The 14,776-nt window shown below is 36.8% G+C and overlaps 1 long non-coding RNA gene across 1 annotated transcript; it reads right to left on the reverse strand.

Moving 5' to 3' along the window:
• Positions 1–9,171: 9,171 nt before the first annotated feature.
• LOC132060745 (uncharacterized) lies at positions 9,172–9,582 on the reverse strand. The gene is made up of 2 exons (XR_009416002.1): positions 9,407–9,582; positions 9,172–9,332 (listed from the first exon to the last, which is right to left on the reverse strand). It is a non-coding gene; the product is annotated as an uncharacterized LOC132060745 (long non-coding RNA).
• Positions 9,583–14,776: the final 5,194 nt, after the last annotated feature.

The following is a 14,776-nucleotide window of genomic DNA, read 5'->3' on the forward strand; positions in this document are numbered from 1 at the left end:
TAAGTATACGAATCATTATGTCGTACCAATGATAAATATAGTAATCATACTCGGGGTCGGAAGGTAGTCATATTGAATTCTTTCAAAAGCCATCGAATTATACAAGAAGAAGATCGCGGATCTACTGACGAAATAATAACTCAATCCGGCCCGCCACGAAAATCATAGTCATCATGTGTTATTGAATCATTATTAAAAACTCAAAAGATAAGTAAACCGATCGTACTTGAAATCTAATAACAGTCATATCATATCCTTTCAAAAAATCGTTTGAAAAACGTAAGGAAAGTCGCGGGGCCCATGAGGGGTGTCGACTCAAGTCGGGCCCGCCCATGAAAATCATAGTCATTATACGTTGTAGAATCATTTACGAGCATATCAAAGCCATCCGGTTCGTTCTGTGAAAGTTACTTTGACGTTCGTAGTTACAAAAATCCTTGAAAACAAAACTTTTTACGCAACATTTGAAAACCAATCATACAAAGACATATAAACCATAGCTTGACCATATAAGGATGCCAACCTCAAGAAGCAAATAGGCATCGTAAACATGCTCGGACTTCAAGAATAGAATTACCCCCGAAGCTCATAACATATCATAACTTAGCCATATCTAAGACATGCCAAAAGAAGGAAAGGTAAGCTTTACATACCTTGATTGCTTCTTAAGCTAATCCAAACTCAAGTCTCGGCTTCTCAAAATCTACAACACGTCATTAGACACCAAACATTAGTCATAGGCACTCGAATCCCATTTTAAGCTCGCACTTTATTTACTAAAATTTGGGCGATTTCCCCAGAATTAACACCCCGAGAATTCAACTCGCCAATTTCTTCAACCACAATACCAATAACCATATAAACAACATCAATAACCAATTCAAAACGCATTCTAACATTAGTAACTCTTTTCTGCACAATTTGACAACATTTCATTTTCATTCAAATAAGATTCAAGAATACTTCCAACAATCCACACAATATTCAAAACAACTCAACCATTATACTACCTTACCCGAAACTTCCAAATGCCATAAGAACAACAACAATACATTTCTTTTTTCCAAATTCATCCACTACTTCAATAATCCACACGTTCACAACATTATTTCCATAGATTCAAGAAACTACATTTAATTCACATTAACTTCCATAACAAACCACAAACGACTATAACTTCAATTTGACCCATTAAACTTTCATTTGCATCATAGAATCCACAACACAACATCCCAAACATACTAAAGAGAATTGATTCTTCACTTCTACACAACATAGCATATACACTAAGCTCAACATAACAATCACAACTTCAACTCGAATCATTCAATACCTTCATCCTCATCACATAACCCATGACAACAACAACCAAAATACTAAGTAAAATCAATTCGCCATAACTTACCAAAAACAGCCCCTATACGGCCAACATCAACATACATGAATTCCATAATTTTTCATCCATTTCTACACACTACAACTACACTCAAACATGCTAAATACCATTAATTCATCACTCCTACACCAACAACATATGCCCACGGCCAAACACACAACACACTAACTTTCATGAATTTCATTCATTTTCACACCCCACAACATACACAAACCATGCATAACATATAAAAAGTAGGATTAAACTTACTTTTTCCACTTTGTTCTTCAACTTGGCTAGGGTTGAGATTTGCAAGAACCAAGGATTTGTTTGCTCCAACAACTACTTCATGTTGTTTAGGACCTTCCAATGAGTTGAAAACCTAGAAGAAAATATTTTTTTGTGATCAATTTTTGGACCTCAATTTTTCCATGGTCATGGCCGAAAGTCTCCATATTTTTTTCTCCAAGCTTCTTGATTTTTCTAGGTGCTATATGATGGAGATGACTAAATTGTCATCTTATCTCACCATATATAATTATCACATGTGGTCTATGGCCCACATCCAACACATGGCCACATATGGCCATTTTCATGAAATATTAAGTTTCCAAATTTTTCACTTCTAGACCTTAATTTTCATGAAATGCTCAACTTTCCATAATTTACTTTTAACCCCAAATTTTCCTTATTCCAAATTTTTACCCTTAACACTCCATACCAATAAAAGATGAATATGCAACCCGTGCATTAAAAACAAAATCAACAAAACCGGAAATTGAAAGTCCTATCCATAACTCGTCATATACCCAATTTAAACTATTCCAACGTATAAAGTACTTCGGGGTATAACATATCATTGCTATTATGGTTATCAATTACATCTAAGTTCGGAAATCCTTCCAAGAAGGTTTAGGTACCCAAGGCTTAGTATCAGCATTTCATCCAAATGTACTATGACAAAGCGAGCGCACTATACGACCTCGATGATATGTTAAGGGCATGTGTTTTAGATTTTGGTGGTAGTTGGGATGACCACTTACCCTTAATCGAGTTCACATATAACAATAGCTATCATTCCAAAGATCCAAATGGCTCCGTATGAAGCGTTATATGGAAGGAAATGTAGATCTCCAATTGGATGGTTTGATATCGGAGAAGTACAGTTAATAGGCCCCGAGTTGATTCAACAAGCGGTAGAAAAAGTCAAGGTGATCCGAGATCGATTATTGACAGCCCAAAGTCGCCAAAAGTCTTATGCGGACAACCGCCGGTGAGATTTAGAATTTCAAGTCGATGATTGGGTGTTCTTGAAAGTATCACCGATGAAAGGGGTGATGAGATTCGGTAAGAAAGGAAAGTTAAGTCCTCGATATATTGGACCCTACAAAATCATCCGCAAAGTGGGTCAAGTAGCCTACGAATTAGAATTGCCTTAAGAGCTTGAGCTAGTTCATCCAGTATTCCATATTTCAATGCTCCGCAAATGTGTGGGAGATCCTACAAAGATTGTGCCAATAGATGATGTTCAGATCACAGAAAAGCTAGCATATGAAGAAGTGCCTATTGCCATACTAGACAGGCAAGTACGGAGGCTTCGGAACAAGGAAATAGCTTCAGTTAAAGTCTTATGGCAAAATAACAATCGGGAAGAGATGACTTGGGAAGCGTAAAAGAAGATGAAATCCACATACCCGCACTTATTTTCGCCCCCAGAAGAGATCTATGATGAAACTTCGAAATGATAAGGTATGTATGCTTTATTTTTATGTATATGGGTCGCGTGTGGCTAGTTTATATTGCTATTGTGTTGTGGCCCTGTGAGGCAGTGCTATTATGGGTTGTCGTGACAGGATGGTAGTGCCGTATTACAGGAAAAACTCTGGCGAAATTTTTCTAGAATCCCCGACGACTTAACATTCGAGGACGAATGTTCCAAAAAGGGGGGAAGAATGTTACACCTCAGAAATTTTCGTTTAGCGTACAGTGAGTAGACTCACGAAGGACATGACGTATACGAGGTTTGGGATAAGCAACAGATAGTATGTGATGGTCCTAATTAAGATTTCCAAGGACATTCAGATTAAGGAAAGAAAGTTGTTAAGAGAAGCGAGCCATATGTTGGGTATCGGATGAGAATTATGAGTATTAAGTTAATGATGTCTTAATGACCCTTTGAGGAAGAGTTATAACGTCTCTTAGAATGGTATTGAAGTAAGGAACAAGTGTTAAGAAGGTTCCATAAGGATCGGAAATCAAACGAGTCGACGAAACAACTCTCGAAAAACTGGGCAAACATACGGCCGCATACGCCGTATAAAACCTACGGACCGTATGTCGACCGTAGATCAACCCCTAATAACATATTCTATTGGACCAAATATACGGTCCAACATACGGTCAGTAGATTTTATACGGACCGTATGTTGGTCCGTATATTTCAATCGGGACTGAAGTGTATTTTATATAAAGGACCATTTTTCATTTTCATTTCATTTTCCACTTCACCTCCACACTTCAAGAAAGATCTAGAACACTCCAAACACTTCATCCATGAGAAATCACTAGAAATCAAAGATCATCAACAAGAAATCAAGGGAATCAAGTGAAGGAAACCCATTAAAAGTCATTCAAGTCAAGAAATCCCAAGAGAGATAAAATAGGTTTTATGCTAAGGGTGAATCACCATTCCAAGCTTATTCCTCCATCGTCTAAGGTGAGTTTCATGACCTATTCATGTTATTTGAAGAATTTATAAGTTGAAACACATGGATTGTAGAAGTGTATAGCAAATGGGTCATCAAATGTGTGAATAGTATTGTTAGTGAGTAGTAGTTGAATTGAATCATGAAAATGATTGTGTTGATGTTACAAATACGTTATAAATGACTTATAGAACATGAAATAAGTATTGGATATGGAGAATTGAAGTAGAATTGTGAAATGCGAATTATGTAAATGAGTGACGATTGTTGTTAGCGATATTGTGGTGATTGTTATGAATGTTGGGAGCTGATACGGAATATGGCGGAAAGTAGTATAAACAAAGGAAATGCCGCCCGAATTTCTATAGCTTTAGTAAGTACGTTTTCATGATTGTTTAGCTAATGACGACACGAATTCCATTGAAGGTATAAACAAGTGCACTCAAGGAGAACGAGCAAACGATAGAATAGTAAATGACAAACGTATGTGAGGTTTAACCCTTCTTTCTAAGGCATGAATCTTATGCATGATTCCCTACCTCCTCGTGAGTTTCCTATACTCCGAAAGACTAAAGGCCTACATTCACGAATGGTCATACGAGATAAGAAATGTGATATGAATACGACGATGATATATGTATGATGATACTACTTATGATGAAACTATGATATGCCTATGAAATGAATGATAGTGATGACGATGATGATGTATAATATACGATGATAAATGCATGCTATGTATGATGATACGATCCTACCGCGCCTAGATGGCCGGGCATGTCACCGCTAAGGCGGGCTGCTATGATTCTACCGAGCCTAGAGGGCCAGGCATGACACTACTAGTGGGCGGCATATGATGGTTACCTGGACACGGGTTAACGACATGATGATGTATGATTGATGTGACGATGTATGTATGGCATGATGATGTATATGTGATACGATAAGGCATACGCTATGGTAATGTATATGACATGCTTATGTACGATGAATGTATATGAAATGTATCTATGATTATAAGAGTACACAGGTTGTATCTCCATCTCATGACTTATGATATTCTTATTATGCTTATTTCATTCCCGCCTTTACATACTCGTACAATGTTTGTACCGACATCCGTTTTCTTTGGACGCCGTGTTCATGCCTCACGGCTGTGCAGGAAGGAGACTTAGGTCTATAGGAGCTAGTAGCTGACTTGTGAGCACTCCATTGTCCGGAGGTGCCATTGATTATTCTTTTGGTATATATATATATATGTATGTAGTCATGATTGGGCACGACGGGGTCCTGTCCCGTCCATATGTCTAGTACTCTAGTAGAGGCTCGTAGATACGCATGTGTGGGTAGTATGGTCCCATGGTCTGTAGGTATATGCATGTATATATTATTTTGATAGCCGAAGGGCTTATGTTTATAAAAGTAAATTACGTTTCCTATGATGCTATATTTTCATGAAATTGAGCAAGCATTATGAGTGAGAGCATATAGATAACGGAATAAGTGGTGTTCGGTGGTTAGCCCCGGATACCCGTCGCGGCCCGTAGTTCGGGTCGTGACAGAAAATAAAGGAAGTGTTATTTGAAGAAGATCCTAGTATTGTGAACAGAATGGTGCCACAGAAGGCTCAAGCTGAATTGAAACATTACCTAACCTTGGAAGAACAGTACTGGAAATAGAAGGCAGGATTTACTTGGTTTACAGAAGGGGATAGGAACACAAAATTCTTTTATAACCATGTAAATGGAAAAAGGAAGAAACTAAAGCTAAAGGGTATTAATGATGGGAATGGGAATTGGCTGGATACAAGGGAACTCATCTCAGAAAAGGCTATTAATTTCTATAGGAAACAGTTTGCTCAGGAAGGTGATCTCACAAATTTCTATTTGTTCAAACATGTTCCTTTTATGGTGACTCATGAGCAAAATTTTCTTCTCTGCTCGTATCCTACTAAAGAAGAGGTTCAACTTGCAATATTTGCCTTAAGTGGAGACAGTGCAGGGGGACCAGATGGATTCATAGGGATTTTCTATCAGAATTGTTGGGAGATTATAGGAGATGATGTGCATGATATGGTTCTGTCTTTTTTTGATGGAACTATTCTTCCTAAATCAATCACTCATACAAACTTAGTTCTTATTCCTAAAAAGAATCCTGTTCTTACTTTTTCAGATATGAGGCCTATTAGTCTTTCCAACTTCATTAATAAGGTGATTTCTAGAGTGATTCATAGAAGGATCGATAAGATTATTCCTAGCATTATTTCTTCTTATCAATCGGGTTTTGTGAAGGGGAGGAGTATATTTGAGAATATCTTGCTTACAAAAGAGATAGTCTCAGCTTTAAGAATTAGGGGTAAACTGCGCAAATGTGATTATGAAGCTTGATATGTCCAAAGCCTATGATAGAGTATCATGGAAATTTCTACTTTGTGTTCTAAAAAGAATGGGATTTGCTGAGCATTTTATTAATCTTATTTGGGGCTCATTTCTAATAATTGGTATTCTGTTGTGATTAATGGGCAAGCAGTTGGGTTTTTCCAATCTTCAAGAGGGGTTAAGTAGGGGGACCCACTTTCTCCTTCTTTATTCCTATTATCTGCTGAGGTTTTGTCAAGGTCTTTGAATAATTTATTTGATGATCGGAATTTTGTGGGATATGGAATGCCTAAGTGGTCTCACCCCTTAAACCAATTAGCTTATGTTGATGACACTATTATTTTTGCTTCAGCTTATTCAGAATCCCTTCAAAAGCTCATGGAGGTGTTGAAGAGGTATGAGAAGTCTTACGCCAATTGATTAATACAGACAAGAGCTCATATTTCATGTATTCTAAGGTAGGAGCAAATTTGATCCAATCAGTGGGTGAGATCACTGGTTTCTCAAGAGGTCATTTTTCTTTTACCTATTTAGGGTGCCCAATTTTCCATGCTAGGTAAAGGAAGGTGTTTTATGCTGATTTAATAAAGAAGGTCAAAGGGAAATTACACTCATGGAAAGGTAAACTACAATCATTTGGTGGAAAATCAGTCCTGATTAAAAGTGTACTTCAGACAATGCTAGTACATCTTCTCTCTGTGTTGGATTCTTTTGGAGTAATAAGGAAGAAGGGAGGAGTAAACACTGGGTTGCATGGAAGGATGTCTGTTTGCCAACTCAAGAAGGAGGCTTAGGCTTCAAGTCAGTGTTTGATGTTTCTAATGCTCTTTTTGCTAAACTTTGGTGGAGATTTAGGACCACTTCATCGTTATAGGCCAATTATATGTGAACAAGTACTGCAAGAACGTGATTCCTAACTTAGTTCAATGGAATGGAGGTACTCAAGTTTGGAAAAAGATGCTTGAAGCAAGAGAGGAAATGGAACATGAAATATGGTGAGAGATTAAGGGAGGGACAACAAATGTTTGGTTTGAGAATTTGACCAAACTAGGTGCTTTGCATTATATTATTCCAAATGATTTCCCAGTTAATGAAAATATAGAAGATGTGTCTGATCTTATTGAGGAAGGGGAATGGAATGATTTTACCTTACAATAATCTTTCCTAGCTGAAATTGTGGAACACATCAAAGATGAGATCTTCATTGATCATTTACAAGGTAATTGGGATAAGACTTGGTGGATGCCTACTAGCACAGGAAAATTTACTGTGAATAGTGCTTGGGAGTTAGTGAGGCACAAAGAGCAGGTGCAAGAGGACTTTAAACTAATGTGGATTAAGGGTATACCATTTAAAATGTCATTCTTTTTGTGGAGATTATGGAAATTCAGGATACCTACAGATGACATTTTAATGGGAATGAGAATTGCAGTGGTTTCCAGATGCTATTGCTGTAGTACTTCAGATCCAGAAACTGTGGAGCATTTGTTTTTAACAGGAAATTTTGCATCAAGGGTAGGGTCCGTGTTCATGAGTGCAGCAGGAGTTCAGATTGCTTTAGTTCAACTTAAGAAAGTGATTAGATCATGGTGGAAGCTAAAGTGTGGAGAAAAATTAAAGCCTATTATGCAAGTTGTGCCAACAATGATTACTTGGGAATTGTGAAAAAGGAGGAATTGTATCAAACATAGGGGTAAAGTGAGATTCAGAAGGGTTGTGCATGAGATTAATAACAATTTATACTATTTCAGAATGCAAAGGTATCCATGGCTTAGGGGTATTCCTTTCCTATGGCCTTAGTTGATTGAATTCCTGGAAGGATACCAACCTATTTTGATGACTAAGGTGGTGTATTGGAGAGTCCCTGAGGAAAGATGGTTTAAATACAATACAGATTGAGCATCCAGAGGTAACCCTGGTCCTAGCTCCTATGGTTTTCGTGTAAGGAATTGGCATGGGGATATGATTTATGCTCAATGTAAGGAATTTGGACAGAATACCAACATTGTTGCTGAGGCAAGGGCAATTCTAGAAGGGTTGAGATATTGTGTAAGGGAAGAATTGCACCCTTTAATTATAGAGACTGATTCCTTACTTCTAAAGAAGGTAGTGGATGGAATATGGGAAGTTCCTTGGGGTAATAGTTCAGAAGTAGACAGAATTAAAAAGATGAAGGAGCAATTCAATGTGATCTTTCAACATGTGTACAGGGAAGGAAACACCATGGCAGATTTTTAACTAACTTGGCTTTTGATTTTGCAGGTATTCAACAATTCTTTTCCTTTTCTAAACTGCCAAGCGCAGGGAGAAAAATCATCAACTTGGACAAGCAACAAATTCCTAATTTGAGAATTAGAAGTATGAAGAATACAGGAAACAATGATATATAGGCTCGAGTCTGAAACTCAGGTATGAGCATGTCCCCAGTGTGTGGTATTAGCCATGGCTCAACCTACTAGAGATTAGTTCATGCCAGAGAATCAGATCTCACTGTATATTTACTGATTATCCTGAACATTAGTGCTAAAAGTTTGATTTTCTACTCTTAATCTTCCTGAATATCCTAGAACTAGATAAAAAATTTGTCGGTGTTATTTAGGTCAGTCTAAAGTCTGGAGAAATACTTCTTATGGTGATAACCACATCCTTGGTGAGAGCACTGAGGGGCATATAAGTGGTGATAAACCAAAGACGCAAGGCTACTACTTACACATGACAAGTTAAATCTAGGAAAGCATATTTGGGACCCTAGAAAAGCATTCATACAGCTGAAGATCTAGATCGAAAGAAGGAGAAATCAAACAACAACATCTGAAATTCAAAGGGAGCAGGTTCCAAAGCAAGATCTATTGTTCAATAATGAGCTCATTGAAGCTGATAAAGAGAAATTCAAAGTACTGTTTCTAAGCTCAAAACACAATTCAAAAGGGAAACATTGAAGGACTTACCATAGAAATCAGAACAACAACTTCAAGCTATCGAGCTTCAACAGATCTGGTGGTCACGGTACCGGAGAAGAGAAGCTAAGAACTCTAAGTGTTTTGTTTGGTTTCTGTGTAGAATAGACTATCCCTTTTTCTTTTGCTATTGTATCTGTACTTTGGTGTACTTGGAGTTTATTATTTTAATAATTATCCCACTAAGTTCAACTTAGTGGTTTGCTTAAAAAAAAAGTCCACCATTTAGTGATAAGCTCTTGCAACTGCAAACCTTCTATGTTCATACCTGCAAGTAAGCAAACTTGCTCCAAAGCTGTAAAGCTATTAGAGATGTTAGAAATAAGTGTAACATAGTTTCCATCTGGTGTTCTTCATAGCACCAACACCTTGAGACAACTGGAATTCTTAATCTCAGTAGATTATCATAAGTAGATATTCTCCCTTTCCACATCCTCCATAAGAAAAAAACAGATCTTTATTAGAGCTTTATCCCTTTACAAACGATATAAAAACCTCATTTTTCTTGGCCATTTGATCAAAGAAAAATAAGGGTTTAAAACTGTTAAGAATAAGGAGAGAAAGGGGAAAAATACGATGTATTTGAAGATGGGTGCTGCTAAACCCTATGACATTATAAAGTGAAGGTTAATGGTCATCACCTATTTGATAACCCATAAAAAACAAGGAATATATAAAATAAAAAAGTATAGGAATATACGTGTGTGTGTGTGTATATATATATATATATAGTTTAGCAAACCAGGTTAGCAATTGAGTCAAAAAGCCATAAGCACACAGTTAATTAATCTTCGCCAAAAAATAAAATGCTCCCTAGCTAAACCCTAAAACTGGCTGAAACCCTAATTCTTCCACCTAGTTTTCACGGCGGCAATGGCCTTTTAGGACATTGGATAGCCTCCCATTGAGGTTGTCCAGCCTACTACAATATCACCACCACACCCAAACCATCTAATACCAAAACAAACATACGCTACAACACTAAACCCTACCACAACTACATCACATACACCTACTTTACATATGAAGAAGGTCACATATCTGTATGGAGAACCCATGGTCATATAGGATGAAGAGGAGATTAAACAAATGATCATACAGGAAAAACAGCAAAATTTTATCGTTGGAAAGTTCTCGTATAGATGGCCTGATGTCAAAGAAGAAGCGAAAACTCTAATCCCAAAACAGTGTGGATTGAAAGGAGAGTGTACTATTGGATTGTTGAGCAATAGGTACGTATTGATTCATGCATCATTTTTAGAAGATTATGTAACGCTATTGTCAGAACTAGCATTCTATATCACATACAAGAACTGGTCGTATCCTGTGTGTACTCATAAATGGGATCCATGGTTTGATTCGGAGGAAGAAACTAAATTCGCAATTGCATGGATATCTTTTTCATTGTTTCCTCCGAATTACTTTGTGAAAGAGGCAGTGTTCTCATTAACATCTGCTATTGGAAAGCCTCTACAAGTGGATGTGGCCACCATTAACAAAACTAGGCCAAGCTGTGCGAGGGTCAAGGTAGAAGTTGATCTACTTGGAGAGTTTCCTCAAAGAATCAATATTGGGATGAAAAAGAAGAGTAATGGGGAGATTGTTGACAAATGGATAAAGATCAAATATGACTATGTGCCGAAGTATTGCAAAAACTATAAACTTCAAGGTCATAATGAACAGGACTGCTATGTTATACATCCAGAATTATATCCAAAGGATAAGGAGGAAGGTTCTGTAAAAGCTCGGGAAGAGAGTACTATGGAAGATCATGGGAAGATGACTCTAAGTGGAATGGTGGTAAGAAGTGGCTCTAACAATGTTCAAACTGATTCAAAGCAAAAAAACAACTCTGAAGCTAAGGGACAGAAAGGAAAGAATGTTGGAGAAAAGAAAGAGAATACAGTGGTCAAGCAAGATAGTGTTAAAACTACGAACATTACAGATGATGATGGCTTTAAAGAGAAGAAGAACAAACAGAAAAATAGAAGGCAATATCAAAGAGAAAGGTATGATGAACATGCCTGGAAACCAAAGGAGAATCAACCTCTTCAAAACAATCAATATACAGCTTTACAAAATGCTGAGGAGGAGGGAATAGACTTGACATATAAAAATAACAATACTGAGGAAAGGATAGAAGAGGCTAAGGATGAGATTTCTGGTGATCATTCTTCTAAACAGATTACTTTAGTGCTGAGAGACATAAAGAACATCAAGTAGAAGAGGCAAAGCATGTGGGGAAGGAATCAACAAAGAAATGGATTAATAAGAGTTTTGGTAATCAACTCAATGAAAAAGGAGAGCTTATTTCCTATCAGGTCACTAAGGGGAAACAAGTTATTACTGATCAGGGACAAAGCTTAGAATCAACTGGTAAAGTCATAACCAACAACAATATGGTGACAAGGAAAGGTATGGAAGAGGATAACACAAATGAGAAACTGCAAGATTCTATAATTGAAAGTGATGATCCTATTCCAGACCAGGTCTTGGATGTTATTGATGGCAATAGTGAGAAAGAAGAAGTCACAAGACTGCCAGATATAGACATACTAATAAGTTACTTGCAATAGTGGAACCAGTGGAGCAAACACATCAATCAGATTAGGAAACAATAGATTCACAAGATATCCAGGAAACTCAGGAAGATGAAGATTTGACTCAGAACATTGATGAAATAGTCAAGGAAGCAGATCTATCTCGTAGAAGTGTACAGAGGTTGAAGCAAGCAATAAATAAATAAAAACGGCCGGAACTACTATTGTGCCACCTACAGGGGTTTCAACAAAGAGGAGCAAGAACAAATCCAATAATCATCAATGATAGACAAAGCTATTTTCTAGAATATTAGGTCAGTTAATACTTAAAAATCATTTGAGAGGTTAATTGAACTAAAGAGGAGACATCATTATTCAATCATTGGCCTAATGGAACCTGTTCAAGATCCTGCTACTATGGAAGATTATAGAAGGATGTCAGGCTATCCAAATAGCAAGGGACTGTTATTTCATAGTCAAACCACCAAGTTGCATTACAACTAACTCACTCTTCTTTGAATTAGACAATTCTTGTTTCAGTTGTATATGCTAAATGTGATAGAGAGGAGAGGAAAGAGTTTTGGGAATCCATGGTTGAGTTAGCTAATCAGTATAATTTTCCAGGGATAATAGGAGGGGACTTTAATGTGATTCTAACTGATGAAGAGAAACAAGGCGGATTACCAGTTTCAGCCAATGAAACATTAGATTTTTCTAACTGTATTTAAAGCTGTGGGCTGATTGATGTGGGATATTCAGGAAGTAATTTCAATTGGTGGAATGGAATAACTGAGGAAGATTGTATATTCAAGAGATTAGATAGGATTTTGGTGAATCAACAGTTAATGGACATCATGCCATCCACTGTAGTCAATCATCTTATTAGACATGGTGCTGATCATGCACCATTGCATCTAGAATGTACTAGCAATTCTCAGCCTATCATTAAACCTTTTAAGCTTCTTAACTTCTAGACAAAACATCAATCTTTTATGGATGTGGTGAAGGAGCACTGGATAGGGCGATTTCTGTGGAAATCCATTTATGTATTTCATCACAAGTTAAAGAAACTTAAAAAGGCTTTGGTACATTGGAGCAGAAATACTTATGGGAATATCTTTCAACAGATTTCCACAATTGAAGATACTATAAAAGTGAAGGAGTTACAATTTGAAACAAATCCATCAAGGGAGAACAAAATGTTGTTACAATAGGCTCAAGTAGAATTAACAAGATATCTACACTTAGAGGAAGAGTATTGGAAGAAGAAAGCTAGAATAAAATGGTTCAATGATAGGGATAGAAATACTAAAATTTTCCATTCATATGTGAAAGGTAGAAGGAGCAAATTATCTCTAAGAAGAATTCAAGATGCCAATGGTAACTGGTGAGAAACTGAAGCAGATATGGGTTCTGAGGCAATCAAATTTTTTGAGACACAATTCAGATGCAAATACTGAGTTGTTGAATAATATACCAAAGTTGATTAATGAAGAGCAACAAAAGAACATGGAGGATTAGGAACTAAGGAAGAAATCAGAGATGCTTTATTTTCACTTAATGGGGATAGTTCTTGCGGTCTACGATGGATTTACCGGACATTTCTATCATAAGTGTTGGGAAATTATCAAGACAGATGTGATTCTGATGGTTAGAGTCTTTTTATGTGGATCTGAGATTCCATAATTTATTACTCACATTCATCTGGTATTATTGACAAAGAAAGAGGTAATCAATACCTTTAGTGATATGAGACCTATTAGCCTCAACTCCTTTTCCAACAAGATATTGTCAAAGGTGCTTCACAATAGATTGGATAAGGTTCTTCCTAGTATAATATCATCTAATCAGACAGGATTTGTGTAGGGAATGAGTATTATTGAAAATGTTCTACTTGCACAGGAGATCATAAGAGATATCAATTTAAGAGCAAAGCATACAAATATGGTGATCAAGTTGGATAAGGCAAAGGCATATGACTGACTATCTTGGATCTTTCTGACCAATGTTCTAAGACAGTTTGGATTTGGAGAAATTGTCATTGATATGGTGTCAAGGTAGCTCTCAAACAACTGGTATTCAATCTTGATCAATGGTCAAAGTCATGGTTTTTTCAAATCAAGTAGGGGTGTGAAACAAGATGACCCTTTGTCACCTACATTGTTTATCATAGTTGCAGAAATGTTGGCAAGAAGTCTTAATAAACTGCATGAGAAACCAAGGTTCATAGGCTATGGTATGCCTAAATGGAGTCCTCAAATCAACCATCTTTCATATGCTGATGATACAATATTTATTTTTTGGAGATGGATACTCTTTAAGGAAGATGATGAAGATTTTGAGGAAATATGAAAAAGCATTAGGGCAGTTGGTCAACACAGATAAAAGTTGTTTCTACACTCATCATAAAGTGACTATAAGGATTAACAATAACATCAAAAGACATACTAATTTGAGGAATGGATCTTTTCCGTTCATATATTTTGAATGTCCAGTGTTCTATAGGAGAAAGAAGCAGATATATCATGAAGATTTGCTCAAGAAGATGATGAAGAGAGTATTCTCTTGGCAAAATAGAATGTTATCTTTTGGTGGCAGCTATGTGTTGATTAGTCAAGTGTTACAAACCATGTCCATATATTTATTATCAACTATGAACCCTTCATCTGGGGTGACTAAGCAGCTTCACAAAATATTTGCAAAATTATTTTGGAGCAACACTGTGGGGGTGAAAAGCAAGCATTGGGTGGCATGGGATAAGATGTGTTTACCAAAAGAAGAAGGAGGGATTGGTTTTAGATCATTAAGAATCGATATATCA

This window comes from Lycium ferocissimum, chromosome 6 (genome assembly GCF_029784015.1).
Source record: "Lycium ferocissimum isolate CSIRO_LF1 chromosome 6, AGI_CSIRO_Lferr_CH_V1, whole genome shotgun sequence".
In the NCBI taxonomy this organism is placed as follows: Eukaryota; Viridiplantae; Streptophyta; class Magnoliopsida; order Solanales; family Solanaceae; genus Lycium; species Lycium ferocissimum.